Consider the following 20,410-nt stretch of genomic DNA (forward strand, 5'->3'; position numbering starts at 1 on the left):
GCATACTTAATAAACTTCTTGTAATTTTTTACTTTCTTTGACTATAAACTTACTTAGTAGATACCACCTGTTTTACGCTGGCAACTTATAACAGCATCTTTGAATATATTGAATATTCTAAACTTGTTAAAAAAATTATTAGTATAGTTTAATGGCCAATAGTGGCTACTAATTGTAAAAAATTTTTACTAGATTAGTTCTAAATTTTTTGACAATTTAATTGTCAGGAATATATTTAATATAAATCGAAAAATTTTAAGATAAAATTAAAACAAAATAAAATTTAAGGATATTTTTTAAATTTTTTGACAAATTTCAGGTATAAAAAATATACTATATGTTTTCTTTCTTTGATTTTTTACAATATTTTTTAACTTAACAGATCAAGAACTAATCTGTCGTGAATCAGAGTTTCATTTAAAGATTTACTACTAACTAATAAATTATAATTATAACAACTATACTAGGTGTACACTAAAATTAACTATCAAAATTAATTCTTTATATAAAATATATATTAAAATATTGATATAAAACGGATTGAAATAATACATAAATGCATCTTTGGGAGCCTTACTTTTTCATTTCAATTCTACTAGGAACCAAGAGGGGGTTCAGCCAACTCCTGCCAGCTCCTATTGGGCTGGACCCCGAAATCTATTTCACCATACTAGCAAGAAGTAACATCCCAATTTACCGGTGAACCAAATTAACCCTAGCTACCCCCTCCCTTTCACTATTTCACTTCAGCATCATCCAAAACCATCCAACGGCAGCACCTGCCAACCAGGTTCATTGGACGCCTTTCTCTTCCGCCGTTAACTGCTGCAGCGCCTCCGTCCCAGAGTCCTGAACCTGCTGGTTTTTCCTTTGGATAGTTTTTAAATTTATTGGGAATAGTTGTAATTAGTTGACTCTTCTTATACATGTTCAATTGGATTGTATGTTGTATGTTAATCACAATTGATTTAGTTATCGAAAGATGGTGAATTGGAAAGCTTTTTTTCTCTCCAATTTTTAGATGTTTCTGTTCACATCAAAAGGATGTTTGTTTTGCTATGTATATGGATAATTCTTTATTGAGTTTGGTACTGTTGTATTTTACGGCAAAATCACTTAATTTGTGTTATTGAAAAATCTCGCCGCCCCGCTGCGTCTCACCGCCGACCATTACGTGCCACCATCAAAACACACACATGTGGATTCGACTATGGAACTTATCCATCTCTTTTTTTTTTCCTTCTTCGCCATCCATTGCTGAAGACATGGAATTTTCAAGGTCATACCGCAGAAGAAAAAGAATACCTAGAAAATTCAGGATAATGTATACATGGGATGTCGTCATCATTTGAGACACTTTTGATACATTTTTCTTTTTTTTTTAATCTTATTCAACATGTTTTTTCTAGTAGGTACCTGATTGTTTTTGTAAAGATCTAAGTGGATGTAACTTCTGTTGGTGTGCGAAATTAGAACTCGCACAACTTTATCGGCAAGTGCACCGGGTCATCCAAATAATACCTCAGGTGAATGAGGGTCGATCCCACGAGGATTGTCGGACAGAGCAAGCAATAGTTATCTTGCTGGACTTAGTTTGGCAAAAAGTAAAAAATGGTTGTGTTGAAAACGCATAAACAAGTGATTAAGAAACACAATAAAAGGTTGGTGTAAAATCAATATAAGAAAATAGTTAAGGTCTCAGATATGTTTATATTTCCGGATTAAAACTTCTTACTAACTATTTTAACAATGAATGATTCATTCTTTGGTAAACTGTAAGTGATTAAACTCTAATTCCTTAGCAATTTAATCTCCTTTGATCCTCATCAAATGCCACTTCCATAGTCATTCAATTCGAATTGGAGGGTGAAGTTTAGAAAACTAGTTTATACCACAAAGGCCCTAATCACCCCAGATCTCGGCTGAGAAGATGTTCCCATGTCCCTAACAGGTTGTGGATTAGCCATCTAGGAGGTGTATTCTCAAGCTATAGTTCACGATACCTCTTCCGAGTCTCACGAGAACACATGTAGAAAAAGGGTCAAACTTCCGTTCCACCCAGTTTCATTAGATTAAGAATGAAAACACACCTTAGAATTGAATCAAACATATATTAAAATAGAAAAGTAATAATATTAATCCATAGAAATAAACAGAGCTTCTAACCTTAACCAGGAGGTTTAGTTGCTCATGACTTACAGAGAAAACAAGATTCTGAAAAAGTGCGGAAGGAAGTAGATCTAATAAACCTAATGGATCTTCTCCTTTAAATACTAACCAAATAATAAATGCTAAACCTAAAAGATATTATTTTAAATATAAAAATTACAAAGATAAAATAAGATAAGCCTAAGAAGTGCCAAATCCACTTGGAAGCCCAATAGTTGTGTGAAACGGACAGCAACCAGAAGGGAAACGCGCCTCTGACTACTTGCCCCCTGCTGGCGTTGAATGCCAGTTTGGGCATTCAGTGCCCAGGGGAGAGCTGACAGCATTTTCCTTTCTTGCTCCAGGCTTCTCCAAACTGCTCCGAATTTTACCTAAAACCATAAAAACACAAGAAAAACACAAAGTAGCATCCAAAGATGAATTTTGCACTAAAATATAATAAAACTTAATAAAATCTAACTGAAAACAATATAAAAACAACTAGAAAAAGGGTATAAGATGCTCACGCATCACAACACCAAACTTAAACTGTTACTTGTCCTCAAGCAACCAAAAACAATATGGGATCAGGGAAGAGAAAATACACAAGATTAGAGTTGTCAGTCAAGCTCAGGTCTGATTACTGCATGGAGCTAATGACACTTTATTTCTGAACAGTTTTCGCATCTCACTATCCTTTGAAGCTCGAAAATATTGGTGTCCCTTAGAACTAGAACTTAGATCATATTATTGATTCTCTTCTTTAGGCTCTTGTTGATTCTTGAACACAGCTTTTCTTTTCTTTTGGTGCTTTGCACCGTTGAGCCTAGCCGTGACTCTAAGTGTTTTGTCTTCAAGCTTAACTTGATACATAAACACCACAAGCACTTAACTAGGGGAACCCTTTGGATTCGACTTTTACTTTGTTTTTATTCCCAGACAGTGGTGCTCAGAGCCTTAGGCATACTGTTTAACAGCATTGGGTCACAACTTTAAGTGTTCAGTCTCAAGGGTTACTTGACACTTTCACACCACAAGCATATAGTTAGGGAAAACCACTCTTTTGAGCTTTTAGATCAATTTTGACCCTCCTAACCATTGATGCTCAAAGCCTTGGACCTTTTTCTTTTGATTTTTCTTTTTAATTTCTTTTCTTTTTAATGTTTCTTTTACTTCAAGAATCAATCTTTTTCTTAATTTAGAGAATCAATAATATTTCTCTAAATTCCTATTCCTCCGAAACCAATATACTCAACTTCAATATCAAATATGCACAGTTAAATCATACATTTAGAAAATAGACATAAGGCCACATCATCAAATTAATCAGAATAACTCATAATATAACTCAAGATCTTATGCATTTTACTACTTATTTTTTAATAGATTTTTCTTTTAAAGCTTGATGTGGAATACATAAGACATCTTTAAATAAAACGAAAAATAAAATACTATTAGAAAGCAAGGAAATCCTAAGAGTGATTGGTGCACGAATCCCTACACCTTTATACAGCTGTACCAGCAAGTGCACTAGGTCGTCCAAGTAATACCTGAGTGAGTCAGGGTCGATCCCACGAGGATTGCGGTTTGAAGCAAGCTATGGTTATCCTGAAGATCTTAGTCAAGTGAAATCAAGAAGTTGTTGGATTGAGGCTTAATTGCATTAAGAGAAATATGAGAGAAGGGTATAAGGTATTTTGTCAATGAAATCAGTAAAAGGGTTATAATTGAGGATTGGAGTTGCTTAGACTTTCTAAATTAACTATGGTATTACTGTCTTCTTTGCTTGTGAGTGATCTCTTCAATGGCAAGCTGTATGTGATCAAAGCGATTGCTCGTGGTCATTGATCTCCTCTGCTCCAGATCAAACGCCATTTCCCGTAGTCATCCAATCTGACGGAGAGTGAAGCTCTAGCAATTCATTCTCTTGGTGATCCTACTCACAATGCTACAGACAAGGTCGAATCTTCCGGATCAGAGAATCCTGCTTCTGTGAATTTTAGCCTATACCACGGAGACCCTAATCTCCCTGGAAATCGGCTGAACTGGTGTCTCGAGAAGTCTCCAACGAAGTCGTGGATTAGCCGTCTGAGAGATGTATAAGCATAGCTGTTGGTTCGCGCTTTCCGGCCACGTATTCACACGAACCCAAGTAGACGCGGGTGTTTGTCAGGCACGTTCATCTTAGTATGATAAACATAGCTGATTGTCACTGATCATCCTACTCACCATGTTGAAGAACGAATACACATCTTAGAAATAAATCAAACACGCATCGAAGAAAAACGGTAATACTTTTATTAATTCATAGGACTCAGCAGGGCTCTTCCCCTCAACCTAAGAGGTTTAGAAACTCATACTGATGAGAAATACAATGATGAATTCGAAAATATGGTAAAGGTAAAGTAAAAGTGTCTGAATAACATGAATTTAATCCCTTAAATACTAAACTAATGACTAGTAAGGATAAAACAGTCTTTTTAGTGGTAAAATCCACTTCTGAAACCCACTTGGTGAGTGTTTGGGCTGAGCTTTGATGAGATCCATGTGCTATGAGGTATTTTGGGCATGAAACGCTGGCTACAGGGTCCTCTCTGGGCGTTTGGACACTGGGCTCTGCTTTGTGGGTGCTGGACGCCTAGAAGGGGGCAAAAAGCTGGCGTTGGATGCCAGTTTTAAGCCTTTTAATCCGAAGAAAAGTATATACTATTATACATTGCTGAAAAGCTCTGGAAGTCAACTTTTCATAGCCATTAATAATGCTCTATTTGGACTTTTGTAGCGCCAGAAATGCTCTTCCAAGTGAAAGGAGGTCACATCTTGACAGCATCTGCGGTGCTTTCTTTGTCTCTGAATCAGACTTTTGCTTCAGCTCCCCAATTTCAGCAAAAAAATACCTGAAATGGTACAAAAACATAAAAAATCAAAGTGGAATCCAAAAATTTGAATTTAACACTAAAACCTATAAAAACTTAATAAAAGTAAATAAAATATGGTAAAAACTACATGAAAATAATGCCAAAAAGCGTATAAAATATCCGCTCATCACAACACCAAACTTAAACTGTTGCTTGTCCCCAAGCAACTAAAAATAAAATAGGATGAAAAGAAGAGTAAGATATAATAAATTTTAGAGTTTTCAATGAAGCTCAATTTCAATTAGATGAGCAGGACTTAGTAGCTTTTTGTTTCTGAATAGTTTTAGCATCTCACTATCCATTGAAACTCAGGATGGCTGGCATCTTTAGGAACTTAGAGTCTGGATGATATTATTGATTCTCCTAGTTCAGTTCTTTTTTATTCTTGAGCACAGCTTTTTAGAGTCTTGGCCGTGACCCTAAGCACCTTGTTATCCAGTATTACCACCGGATACAATAATGCCACAGAAACTTTAACTGGGTGAACCTTTTCAGATTGTGACACAGCTTTGCTAGAGTCCCTAGATAGAGGTGTCCAGAGTTCTTAAGCACACTCTTTTTGCCTTGGATCACGACTTTAACTGCTCAGTCTCAAGCTTTTCACTTGACACCTTCACGCGACAAGCACATGGTTAGGGACAGCTTGGTTGAGCCGCTTAGGCTAGGATTTTATTCCTTGCAGGCCCTCCTATCCACTGATGCTGAAAGCCTTGGATCCTTTTACCCTTACCTTTTGGTTTAAAGGGTTACTGGATTTTTGCTCTTGCCTTTTGGTTTAAAGAGCTAATGGATTTTTCTTTCTTTTTCTATTTTCCTTTCTTTTTCGCCATTTTTTTAAATATGCTCTTTCTTTTTATTTTGCTGCTTTTTCTTTCTTCAAGAATCAATTCTATTAATTTTTCAGATTACCAATAATACTTTTCCTTTTTCTTCATTCTTTCAAGAGCCAGCATCATAAGATTCCAACTTCAAACATGCACTGTTTACTCATGCATTCAAAAACTAAAGCAATGTCACCACAACAAAATAATTAACTATTCTTTATTGGAAAACTCAAAAATTTATGCATATTTACTTCTTCTAAAAAAATCTACAATTTTATTCATTGTTTAATGATGATAAGAGGAATAATTTATAGCTAATTGGAAAAATAAAAATTAATTAATTACTACTAATGCTTATTTAATCCTAAAAATTAAAAGACATAAAAAAATAAAAATAAAAATAAAGACTTAAATACTACTAGTGATCATGCAAATGTAAATTAGGATGGAAATACAAGACAGGAATAGGAATAGTCACAGAGTTGAAACTCAACAACCTTCAGCTTGAGAGGCTCTGGGCCCTTCAGGTTGAGGGACGCATAACTCTTCTGGGTGAAGGATGCATGGCTCTTTAGGGGAGAGCTTCTGGCGCTTCAGCTCCTCCAGCTTACACCCTTGCTTCTCCTACTCCTTGATCAGTTTGCAAATCATGCTAGTCTGATCTTTCTGCTCCTCTTTGAGCTAATCTAAAGTGCTCTGCAACTGTATTACAGACGCCTTTAGCTAGTCCCAATACTCCATTGGATGAATCTCTTGGGAAGGCTCAGGTGCCTTCCTCTTAGGGTGATCGTCTTCTATCTTGGAGCTCTCCATCACCTGCTTGGTGATTGGTTTTTCTACTAGAATAAAGTTGTCAGATGGGATCATAACCTTAGCTTCTTGGCATAGGCGAAAGATGAGATTTGGATAAGCTAGCATTGCATTAGTGGACACCCTGTTTTCTAGCTTGTAAATCTTACAGGGGATTATTTGATGGACTTCCACCTCATTCCCCATCATGATGGAGTGAATCATCACAACTCTTGGAATATTGACTTCAGAGCGGTTACTTGTGGGGAGTATAGAGCGCCCAATGAAGTCTAGCCATCCTCTAGCAACAGGCTTGAGGTTCGAACTTTTTAGCTGGCATGGCTCCCCTTTTGTATTCTCAATCCATTAAGTTCCGGGCAGGGATATGTCCTCTAGGACTTGATCCAGCTTTTGGTTTGCTACAACCCTTCTGTTGTATGACTCATGGTTATCCTTTTGCAGACGTAGTTTAAAGATCTCTCTCACCCTGTCCAAGTGAAAATATATGATCTTTCCCCTGACCATGGTGCGAAAAGTATGGAAGGTTGTTCCATCTTTCTTTTGCTTATCTATCATCCACAGATTTGCATAATTCACGGATCATGTTATATCCAACATTTAATTCGGGATTACTTAGAATCTCCTAGCCTCTCCTTCGAATCTGCTCTTGGATCTCCGGGTATTCTTCTTCTCCTAAATTGAATCCCACCTCAGGGATTACTGGCCTCTTACTCATTATCTTATGATAATGTTCTTCATGTTGCTTGGTAAGTAATCAAACAAGTTTGAAAACAACTGTTGAGTTGTCCTCTTTCTTATTCTTTGGGGCGGTCTTGCCACTTTTTGGAGCCATAGAATTGAATTTTTGATGAGAGAACAGGGTTCTTGCCACACCAAACTTAAAAATTTGCTTGTCCTCGAGCAAAAAGTAAGAAAGGAAGAAGAAGAAAAGAGAATAGAAGAAGAAAAAGAGGAGAGAATTCGAATGAGAGGTGGTGAGTGAGGGAGAAGAGCACGGTCACGCATATATATAGGGAGGGGGAAGGAATTTTCGAAAATAATCATGAAAGAAAGATAAAGATTTTTGAAAAAGATAGAAAAAGATAAGTTGTTAAATTTAAAAGATAAGAAAAGATTTTAAAAAGATAAAAAGATTTTAAAGATAAGATAAGAAATATGAAAAAGATTTGAAAAGTTTAATAAAAGATATGAACATGATAAGAAAAGATTTTGAAAGAAACTGAAAACAAGTTGGGAAAGATATGAAATTTTTAAAAATGATTTGAAAGGTTTTAAAAAAAAATGTTTGAAATTTGAAATTAAATTGAAATTGAAATATTTAATCAACATTTAACTTAAAAATCAAAGAATATTTGAAATTGAATTTGAAAAAGATGAGTTGAATCAAGAGAAGATTAGAATTTTGAAATTACCTCCATGCTGCCTTACTGGCATTTAACTGCCCAGAATGCTGGCATTCTAGCATTTAACGCCAGAGTGGTCCTCCCTCTTGGGCATTAAACGCCCAGCCAGGGCCCCCTGGCTGGCGTTTAACGCCAGGCTAATGCTCTTCCTTGGGCGTTAAACACCCAGCCAGTGCCCCCTGGCTGGCGTTTAACGCCAGGCTTGTGCTCCCCATTGGGCGTTAAAAGCTCAGCCAGTTGACGATCGGTTTTTCTATCGGTAAAGAAATGTAAAAATATGTATTCGCGTTGCAAGTATAGCTTCTAAACCAACAGAAAATCCTTTCGTACAAACGTTTTGGTTGTCACAAGTAACAAACCCCTAAATAAATTGATAACCGAAGTATTTAAACCTCGGGTCGTCTTCTCAAGGAACTGCAGGGAGGTATGTTCTTATTATTGGTTATGAGTTTTGTAAATTGGGGGTTTTGAAAGTAAGGAACAAGTAATTTAAATGACAAGTAAAATAAATAAATAACTGTAAACTAAACTCTTGGCAAGGTATGAAAATTCGGAAGTCCTATCCTAGTTACTCCTATGAGAATGGATGTTAATCCCACTTAGTTAACCCTTATGAAAGCAAGGAAAAGTAAAGTGAACTAATTAGTTAGATTCCCAAGTCCTAGCCAACTCCTAAGGAAAGACTAGAGTTAGTGGAATACCAGTCAATTTAGCCGACATAACAACCAATCACGGATAGTTGATAACTCAAGAGCTTCCAGTTAATCAATTAAAGCCAATAACATAAAAAGCTAAATAAGAAGCAATGATCTGAAATACCTCAATTGCATTAATAAGAGAAAATCAATTTAAACATAAAGAGTTCATAAGCCAATCTGGCAACATAAGTAATTAAAGGATAGCATTAAAATATCTGAAAGTAAAAGAGAAATATAAAGTAAAAGGAATATTGAACCTAATGAAGAGTTGAAATTCTAAATCCTTTAAGAGGAATCCTAATCCTAAAAATCTAAGAGAGAGGAGAGAACCTCTCTCTCTAAAAACTACATCTAAACTATGAAAAGTGAATAATTGAAGTCATGATAATGAATGGATGCATTCCCCTACTTTATAACCTCTAATCTGTGCCTTCTGGACTTGGATCTGGGCCAACAAGAGTTTCAAAAATCGCTGGGAGCATTTTGTGTAATTTCTGGTGCGTGGCATCTGTCGCGCGTCCGCGTGGGTCACGTGGTCGCGTCATCCAGAGTTTTCCTTATCATGTGTTCGCTTCGGTCACGCGTACGCGTCATCTGTGTTCTGCTCATGGCGCGCGTCCGCGTCAGTCACGCATTCGCGTCGCTGCCTTTTCGCGCTGGGCATGCTACCGCGTCGTCCATGCGTTCGTGTCACTGCCAGTTTCTTCAAAAACTCCATTTTGTGCTTTCCTTCCATTTTTGTATGTTTCCTTTCCATCCTTTAAGTCATTCCTGCCTTAGAAGATCTGAAACTTCTCAACACACAAATCACGGCATCGAATGGTAATAAAGGGTAATTAAAATAAATAATTTCAAAGCATAGGAAACATGTATTTCACATATATCACATAATAAGGAAGGGAAAGTGAAACCATGCAATTTACATGAATAAGTGGGTGAAGGATTGAATAAATCACTTAAATTGAGCACAATATATATCATAAAATATGGGTTTATCAACCTCCCCACACTTAAACAGTAGCATGTCCTCATGCTAAGTCCAAGATAAAGAGTAAGGTAAGGTTAAAGTGGTGGAATCTCATGCAATACAATCTATCCTAAATGCAACTACCTAAATGAATCATGCAATTCTAATTGTTATTCACTTGTATATAAAACTTACATGTAGTTAAATTAATTCACATTCTCAAGGAATCATATATGCATAGCCAAACCCTAGATAATGTTAAAGCACTTTTACAATTGAGATGGGTAAAAATATTTTACAAACTTGCAAGACAATGAACAATTTAAGCAGAGATATATGGTGATAAGCTATTGAACCCTCACTGGATTTTTTGTTTACTCTCTAGTCACTCAGTGTTTATTGGGTTAATCACTCTATTCTTCTTTTTATCCTTACTTTCTATAACTTTGTTCTTCATCTAACCAATCAACAATTATAGAATATAGGCATACAAAAATCATGATGTCTTTTTCAAGGTTGTAATGGGGCCAAGGTAAAGGTAAGGGTAGATGTATAAGGCTAAGTGAGCTAATAAGTGAATCCTTGATTAGTCTAAGATCTCACCTAACATACATATTTTGTAATTCGAAGTTTCTTAACCTAATTGCCCAACTTTTCTCACTTTGTATTGCAAGCTCGTGCATTAACTTTAATTTTATCCCATGTGCATTGATTCTTTTTATTTTGCAATTGGGGAATTTTTGTATCCCCTTAATTAAATACCGAAATTTTTTTTAATGCACATGGTAATTCAATTATTTTGATTTCACATGAGCATGCTTCACAAATTTTTATTTTGAAACATCTTTATTCTTTTTAACTTTCTACCTTTGTTTCATCATCCATGTTCCCATAAAGTTCCCCACACTTAAACAATACACAATTTCTATCTTAAGCTAACCAAGGATTCAACTTGGGATTTTTATTTTATTTTTCTGCTTAAGGCTAGTACTGTGGTTTATAGAATAAGAGGGGATTAAAAAGCTCAAGGGGGCTAACAATGGTGATGTAAAAGGTAGGCTAATTTGGGATAAGTGAGAAAAAATCCAAATGATGGCCTCAATCATCTCTTAGTATATATCTATGCTCTATAATTGGACATATAGATTAAAACAAAGTAAAGAACACCAGAATGAAAAAGAAGGGCAAAACACATAGGAATAAAAATTATGGTTTGAATGTAACCATACAATTAAGCTCAAAACTCACAGGCTGTGTGTTCTCTAGCTCAAAAATCATATATCAGTTATACATGTCATGCAAGTAGAAATTAAGAGTTCCCATTATTCTCAATGTAAATCTTAGGGTGCCTTTAAAGTTTTAGTGTTGTTCCTTGATGAAATGTTGTTAACTAACTAACATGTAATGCTATATATACAAGGTGTGTGGATTGTTTTGATTATGTTAAAGTCTCTAGTTTACTTCCTTTTTATTTTCAATTTAAACCAAACTATCATATGCTAAAAGGGTAAACTATACTAATTAATCCACATATTCTATAACTAATAAGTTTAGAATTGCAAACTAAACTAAATGGCTAAAATATGAACTAAAGTGCAAAATGCAGAAATAGAGTAAAAATACATGAAAAAAACAATGTATAAGTACTGAAAGATAAAAATAAAAATAAAGATAAAAATACAAAAAAATAAACAAAATAAGATAAAAGAGTCTGTAGTGGTTCACCAAAAAGATATGCCAGAGATGGCGACCTTCCCACACTTAAAATAAAGCATCATCCTCGATGCTCACTCAAGCTGGGTGTGAAGGAGTGTCATCACCGGAAGGATGGGCTGCTGGAGTCTCTGTGGTGGCCTGAGGGTCTGCAGACTGGATGAGGGTAGGAGGATTTGTCTGCTGCAGTGGAGGCTCTGACTGGATAGGAATCTCTAGATCTGCGGCCTGAATCTGGTGTGGCTCCTCCTGCTGTGGCGTAGCCTGCTCTGAGCCTGCCTGCTCGGCCTCTCTCCGTGGATGGGTCTCCTCCTCAGATGGCTCTGATGGTGTGTCAGGCTCGGAGGGAAAGTCGCTGCCAGATCGGATCATCATCTTGAGGTGCTCATAGCGTCGCTTGTTGCGACGCTTAGATCTCTCATATCGTCGCTTGTTGCGGTGCTCCATCTGGTCCAGCTGTTGGAATAAGTGGTGCATGAGGTGGTAAACGGGCTTTGAGGCAGGTGGAGGTGCAGTGGGTGGGGCTGGTGCAGCAGTGGAAGAAGAAGGGGTAGCTGAAGGCGTGGCTGTCTCATCAGAAGCGGTCAGGAATGGAGGTGTATAGCCTAAAGCCCGAAACTTCCTGCTGTGAGGGATAATCTTCTTGCAGTCCGCAGCAGGTGGCTTCTCATCAGCATCCTCCCAAGGCACGTCAGCTCGACGGCCTAGCTGGGTGACCAGGTATGGGAAAGGAAGGGTGCCTCTGACATGGACCCTGGCCATATAGTGCCGGATGAGTCGTGGCAGATACAGGTCCTTACCCTCCAGCACACACCAGAGAAGGGTGATCATAGTGGCAGGCAGCTCCATCTCATGAGTGCTCGGCATAACAAAGTTGCTCAGGATCTGGTGCTAGAACTGAGCCTCATCATTCAGATACATAAGCTTGATTCCTTTAGGCATTGTGGTGTTCTTACCCATGACCCATGGGACAGTCGGATCAAGGGCTATCCTCTGCTTGACAGCATCCTAGTCAAATCTCATAAAACGTATGTCCTCTTCAGCCTTTTGGTAACCGTCAGGCTGATCTAACTTAGGCTGAAGCTGCAGAATATCCTCAATGGCTTCTTCAGTGACCAGTATCTGTTTCCCTCTGAGGTGCACTACATCCAGGGAAGACTTGAAATAGTTGCAGTAAAATTTTCTTACCCAGGAAGCATTGACCTCTGTCAAGTTTCTCTCCAAGAAGAACCAGCCTCGCTGTTTGATCTGATCAGAGGTGTACTGCTGTAGTTCTTCTGGAATTTTCAGAGTTCGCTCCAGGTACAGGTTTCTGGAGGTGGCAAACACTGGATACTTCAGCTCATAGTATCTGTTTGCAAATTTAATGGGATCATTGGCAGGGAGGAGCTGGTCAGCCTTCTCCTACGGGGTAAAGTGCTTTTCTCGCCAGGAGTCATCATGCATAATGTCCAAGATAGACATAGAGGATTCACCTCTTTTCCTTTTGCCAGTTGTTGCCTTTCCTTTTCCTTTTCGTTGAGGGTCAGACACAAAAATCTAGGATATAATAAAAATAGAAAAACAAGTAGGCAAATAACAAGATAAGCACATAGTGGCAAAGGAGTAGTAGAATTATGAAATGAGTTGAATAACTGTGCATTTTGGATTGTTTCGGAGTTAAAAAGCTGAGATGAGAAATCACAATCCAAAATATGTTATAAGTAGAATACCTGTTAATTAGGAAAAACAATAATCATGCCATGAAGTAAAAAGTTGAAGGAGTTAGTTAAAAAGCAAAGGGAGAAGTTAGAAAGTTAAAAGTGGTGAAAAGTGAAAAAGTGGAAAGCAGTGAGTTAGAAGGAAAAAGTCAAAGTAAGTGGCATTGAGAAATGTTTCCTAAGTAACAAGAAATTCATAAATTTAAAGACTAGTCAACTCATATTCAAAAATATCAGGTTATTGATGATGATATAAAAATAGCAAAAATTAAAATCGAATCATCAAAAGTGCAATTTATTAACCAGGAAATCGAAAGGAATAAGAATGCTGACCCGTGCATTCATGAAGTGGTTTGGGAAAAGCTAAGTAATGCCAAATTCAAATTGCCAAAACCAAAACATGAATGAAAGTCAAAACAATTTACAGAAAATTGGGCAGCATTCTGGCTAAAATTGGATGTTCCCAGATAATAAACAGCAAGCAGAATAGTTCATATAAATTAAAATAAAGCTGCAACATATACGGAATATGAACATGAAAAAGCAGTGTAAAAAGTAGCATGAAACAGTAAAGAACAGCATATGAACAGTATTAACATCACAGCAACATCAGAATTGCAAAATTGATAAAATAAGGAGCACAAACAGCGCAATTATCAGGCCTAAATCCACTAACCACATCCTAGCTACCTAACCACCTAGAATCCACTACAACATACATCTCTAACTATCCTAATTTTAAACATAAACTGAAAAATATTCAACTAACTACGAATGAAAGAAAGGTGGCATTCGGCGGAACCTGGTGGTTAGAGGCACAAGTATGGAACGAAGAGAGGTGGTGGGAGTGGGGTGGTGTTGGCGGCAATGCAGCGGTGACGTAGGATGGTGCGGCGGCAAACCGTGGTTGGCGCGGCGGTGGTTTATTGGTGCTGGGTTAGGGTTGGGGTACAGGGAGGGGAAGGGGGGTTCGAGGGTTGTGGGGCGGAGGGTGGTTGTGATGGTGGGAGGTGTTGCTGGGGGCGGACGGTGGTGGTTCGCGGTGGGGGGGAGGCAGTGGCAGAGGGAAAGAAGGGAGAGGAGAAGACAAAGGAGGGGAGAAGGAAGAAGGAGGGGGTGGGTGGCGCGGTGGCTCTGGGTGGTTGGTGCTGGGGTGGCGGTCAGGGGTGGTTGGCGGTGGTAATGGGTGCAGAGGAAGGAAAGAAAGAGAGCAGAGGGGACTGGAGAAGGAGAATAGGGACGCGGGGGGAATAGGGTTTCGCGTCACTGGGGTTAGTGAATTTGAATCCACGCGAACGCGTGGGGCATGCGATCGCGTGGCTAGAGTGGAATGGGGTTGACGCGATCGCGTGAGTGACCCGATCACATGGAATGGGTAAAAGGATGAATGACGCGGTCGCGTGAGGCATGCGACCGCGTCGCTGAAACTTGTGCTAAACGCATAATTCCAGCGTCGTTTCAGCGCAACTCTCTGTCTCCATTGGGGTGCCATAATATCCACGTGACGCGAACGTGTCGCTCACGCTTTCGCGTGGGATGGGTGTTTTGCAAGTGACGCATTCGCATCAGGGACGCGAACGCGTGGGCCGTTTTGTGCTAAACGCACACCAGCCGCATGATTCCAGCCCAGATTTCTGGGCGTTGGATTTTTACGCCGATTTCCAGATCATGCGTTCGCGTGATTGACGCGGACACGTGGGAGGTGGTTTCCGCAACTGACGCGAACGCGTTAGCAGTGCGGTCGCGTCGCACGCCTTCCTCTTTTTTTTTATATATGCAGGTATGCAATTATGCAGTATGTAATGCTAATGCAAATGCTATGAATAACATCCAGGTTCAATAATATAACATAAAATCAAACAGTACGAAATAAAAATTGAAAAAGAAACGACCATACCATGGTGGGTTGTCTTCCACCTAGCACTTTTAGTTAAAGTCCTTAAGTTGGACATTAGATGAGCTTCCTGTTATGGCGGCTTATGCTTAAATTCATCCAGAAATCTCCACCAATGTTTGGAATGCCAACAGCCTCTGGGGTCCCAAACTAGGCATGTGAAGCTTTTGAGCAGCTTCAAACAGGTTGTCAGGCTCCCGGGGTGACGAATGTCAGAATAGATTCCAGGATCCCAAACTTTTCTTTTAAATCCACCTTTGTCTTGATCTATATGCTTCCATCCGGGCGGTTTAGAAATTGTATTCTTACCAAGATGACCAAACGTCTTCCGTGACCCATTCAATTGAACTTGATACCAATCCTTGCACTTCGAATTGAAACGTGGAACCTTATTGAAGCTTGTACACCAGCTCTGAGTGCGAGCCATTTCCCTCTTACTCTTAAAGCCGCAGAGAGCTCTAAGCTGGCCATCTGTTTCAAGCAAACTATATTCAAGTAGAAAAGTAAAGATAAAGGTTAAGGATTGTACCCACTTGAAGCTTGTATTAGGTGGTAATGGCCTTGGGATAGGTGTTTCCAGTGGTTCTGTAAGTTCTACTCCCTTGTAATCTTCTGTAAATTCCTCCACTTTTTTGCAAAATTCTTCAGCTGCAACTGCGTCCTGATCAAAGTCTTCTATGTCTTCCTTATCACTTAAGTCATACGTTGGAGGTTAAGAGAAATCTACCTCGACGTCATCTTCGTATTTACTTGGGTAAGGTTCTTCAGGCTCAAGGAATTCAGTTGCGGATGTGAGTTCATGACTAGGAGAGCTTGATTCAAGATCGTCACTGCCCATGGAATCAACTTCTTGGTTTGTTCCGTCCAATTTTTCACAAGGCATATGCTGTGGAGGTTGTGTACTGTCCTCCTTGGTATCAATTTCGGACGTCTCAGCGGAATCCTTTACGGTTCTTGATTCCCATAGAGGTTCAGCATCTCCTAAATCTTCAACCACTTCCTCCTCTACAACTATCATGGCTTCCTCTACTCGTTCCAGTACAAAGTCATGCTCCTCATTGTCCACCGAGGTCTCTAGTGTCTCCTTCATGCTACGATCTTCTTTTAATTCTCCACATGCAGCCATGGGAGTACCTTGAGTTCTCAGATGTCGGGAGGCTATTAAATTTACTACCTTAGTTACGACAGTAGTGAGTTCCAGTACGCCCTTTTCTATCTTTGCTTGCCCTTGAAGAAGAACACGAAGTTTGTCATTCACTGGAGGTTGGGGTGGGTGTGAGGTTTCATTGGTTGGGGGAGAGGGTTCAAAATAAGAATGTGGTGGTTCTTGGGAGTAATTGGATTGGGATTGTGGCGGATAAGGGTCATATGGTGGTCAATGGTGAAAATAAACTTGTGAGTGTGGTGGTTCAAATCTACGTTGAGAGGATGGTCTATAAGCACAGGGTGGGCCTTGTTGGTAATTGCAAGGTGGTCTACCATGTCTATTAGCTTGGTATGCATTGTATAGTGGTCCTCGTCCATGACATCTTGGAGGGTGTTGTTGCCTAAAGGGCTGATCAGATCCTCTTGGCTCCATCCATCTTTGATTGCTCTGACCTTGATGCATGTTCCTGCTATAACTTCCGTTCCCTTCAACAATATTAGAAACAAACTCAAAGCGAGAGGGGTGAGAATTCATAGTAGCTAATAAAAATAAAAAGGGAAAAACAAAAACAAATAAACAATTAAAAGAAAAATATTTACAATAACCAATAATAAGGCACAAGTTTGTAGCTCCCCGGCAACGGCGCCATTTTGACGATCGGTTTTTCTATTGGTAAAGAAATGTAAAAATATGTATTCGCGTTGCAAGTATAGCTTCTAAACCAACAGAAAATCCTTTCGTACAAACGTTTTGGTTGTCACAAGTAACAAACCCCTAAATAAATTGATATCCGAAGTATTTAAACCTCGAGTCGTCTTCTCAAGGAACTGCATGGAGGTATGTTCTTATTATTGGTTATGAGTTTTGTAAATTGGGGGTTTTGAAAGTAAGGAACAAGTAATTTAAATGACAAGTAAAATGAATAAATAACTATAAACTAAACTCTTGGCAAGGTATGAAAATTCGGAAGTCCTATCCTAGTTACTCCTATGAGAATGGATGTTAATCCCACTTAGTTAACCCTTATGAAAGCAAGGGAAAGTCAAGTGAACTAATTAGTTAGATTCCTAAGTCCTAGCCAACTCTTAAGGAAAGACTAGAGTTAGTGGAATACCAGTCAATTTAGCCGACATAACAACCAATCACGGATAGTTGATAACTCAAGAGCTTCCAGTTAATCAATTAAAGCCAATAACATAAAAAGCTAAATAAGAATCAATGATCTGAAATACCTCAATTGCATTAATAAGAGAAAATCAATTTAAACATAAAAAGTTCATAAGTCAATATGGCAACATAAGTAATTAAAGGATAGCATTAAAATATCTGAAAGTAAAAGAGAAATATAAAGTAAAAGGAATATTGAACCTAATGAAGAGTTGAAATTCTAAATCCTTTAATAGGAATCCTAATCCTAAAAACCTAAGAGAGAGGAGAGAACCTCTCTTTCTAAAAACTACATCTAAACTATGAAAAGTGAATAATTGAAGACATGATAATGAATGGATGTATTCCCCCACTTTATAACCTCTAATCTGTGCCTTCTAGACTTGGATCTGGGCCAACAAGGGTTTCACTAATCGCTGGGAGCGTTTTCTGTAATTTCTGGTGCGTGGCGTCTGTCACGTGTCCGCGTGTGTCACTGATAGACCCGTATTTCATGAGTTATTTTGTGCTTAATTTGAGTGATTTATTCAATCCTTCACCCACTTATTCATATTAATTGCATGGTTTTACTTTCCCTTCCTTATTATGTGATGTATGTGAAAAATATGTTTCCTAAGGTTTAAAATTAATTATTTTAATTACCTTTATTTCCATTCGATGCCGTGATTAGTGTGTTGAGTAGTTTCAGATTTTCTAAGGTAGAATGACTTAAGGGATGGAAAAGGAGAAAAACAAAATAAATTCCTTTATTTTCACACTACTAGCCTTAAGCAGAAAAACAAAATAAAATCCTAAGTTGAATCCTTGGTTAGCTTAAGATAGAAAATTATGAATAGATTAAAATGTGGGAAACCTATTGGGAACATGGATGATAGAAACAAAAGGTAGAAAAGTTAAAAGAAATAAAATAAGATTTGGGAAGCATGCTCATGAGAAATCAAAGTGATCAATTACCACGTGCATTAAAAAAAAGTTATTTTTCAGCATTTAATAAAAGAGAATACAAAAGAATTCCCCAATGCAAAATAAAAGCAATGCACATGGGACAAAAACAAAAATTGAAACATGAGCATGTGACAACAAGTGGGATAATATGGGAAAATTGGTAAAGAAAGTTTTGTTCTACTAAATATGTATGTTAGGTGAGATCTTAGTCTAATTAAGGATTCACTTATTAGCTCACTTAGCCTTATACATATATCCCTACCTTTACCTTGGCCCCATTACAACCTTAATCAAAGACCTCATGACTTTTGGTATGACTGTACTCTATAATTGTTGATTGGTTAGATGAAGAACAAAGTTATAGAAAGTAAGAATAAAAAGAAAAGTAGAGTGAATAAACCCAATAAACACTGAGTGACTAGAGGGTAAACACAAATTCCAGTGAGGGTTCAATAACTCATCAACATATATCTGCGCTTAATTTACTAATTGTTTTGCAAGTTTGTACAATATTTTTTATTTCCCATCTCATTTGCTAAAATACTTTATTATTTAAGGGATAGCTATATATATATATATATATATATATATGATTCCTTGAAAATGTGAATTAATTTGACTATATGTAAGCTTTATATATGAGTGGATAAATCGGAATTGCATGACTCATTTAGGTAGATGCATTTAGAATAGGTTGCATTGCATAACATTCCACCACTTTAACCTTACCTTATTCTTTACCTTGGATTTAGCATGAGGACATGCTATTGTTTAAGTGTGGGGAGGTTGATAAACCCATATTTCATGAGTTATTTTGTGCTTAATTTGAGTGATTTATTCAATCCTTCACCCACTTATTCATATTAATTGCATGGTTTTACTTTCCCTTCCTTATTATGTGATGTATGTGAAAAACATGTTTCCTAAGCTTTAAAATTAATTATTTTAATTACCTTTATTTCCATTCGATGCCGTGATTAGTGTGTTGAGTAGTTTCAGATTTTCTAAGGCAGAATGACTTAAGGGATGGAAAAGGAAACATACAAAAATGGAAGGAAAGCACAAAATGGAGCTTTTGAAGAAACTGGCATCCACGCGATCGCATGGACAAAGCGATCGTGTGTCAAGCGTGAATCAGCAGCGACGCGGCCGCATGACTGACGCGACCGCGTGGCAAGGAAATGCTCCGAATGACGCGACCGCGTGACCCACGCGGACGCGTGATAGAGGCCACGCACCAGAAATTGCAGAAAACGCTCATAGCGAATTCTGAAGCCCTTTTTGGCCCAAATCCAAGTCCAGAAGGCATAGACCAGAGGTTATGAAGTGGGAAATGCATCCATTTAGGGGGAGCTCACATTTTTACTACTTTCCATGATTTAGATTTAGTTTGAGAGAGGTTCTCTCCTCTCTCTCTTAGGATTAGGATTAGGATTTAGGACTTCTCTTAGTTTGTAAGAGTGACTCTCGATCCAGGTTTAATATTTACTTTAATTTATGTTTCTATGCTACTTTTACTTTAATGCTTTTATTCGTACCTATAAATATTGCCAACTTGACTTATGAACCCTTTCCATGTTATGATTTGAATTAATGATTATTTGAGGTATTTCAGTTATTGATTGCTTTCTCCTTAATTTGTGTTACCATTGCTTTCCATCTAAGTATTTATTTTTATTACAACAATTTTACTTTTTCCCTTTTTGGTCTTGGTTAAGAAATCAGTAACTCAACATTATTAAACTCAGCATAATTGATAATCGTTATCTTGATAATTGAACTAAACTTCAATAATCTCAACTTTTTCTTAGGAATTAAATAGGATTCGAAGGTCAAATTAATTAGTCCCTTGACTTTCCTTTGCTTTAGTAAAGGTTAACTAAGTGGAATCTAGATTCAACTTTCATTATTGTTGAGAGAGATAACTAAGTTGGACCTCTAATTTCTCTTACCTTGCCAAAAGTTGCTTTACAGTATTTATTTATTTTAATTGCCATTTACTTTACCTGTCATTCAAATCACTTGCTTCTCACCTTCTAAACCCCGATTTTACAACCTCCATAACCAATAATAAGA

At 37.8% G+C, this 20,410-nt stretch overlaps 1 pseudogene; it reads right to left on the reverse strand.

Annotated features, from left to right (window-relative positions):
- Window positions 1–4,912: 4,912 nt before the first annotated feature.
- Window positions 4,913–20,410, reverse strand: part of LOC148545756 (uncharacterized) — a 171,655-nt pseudogene continuing 156,157 nt past the window's right edge.

The sequence above is a fragment of the Arachis ipaensis genome, chromosome B9, assembly GCF_059453495.1.
Source record: "Arachis ipaensis isolate K30076 ecotype BB chromosome B9, ASM5945349v1, whole genome shotgun sequence".
Taxonomy (NCBI): domain Eukaryota; kingdom Viridiplantae; phylum Streptophyta; class Magnoliopsida; order Fabales; family Fabaceae; genus Arachis; species Arachis ipaensis.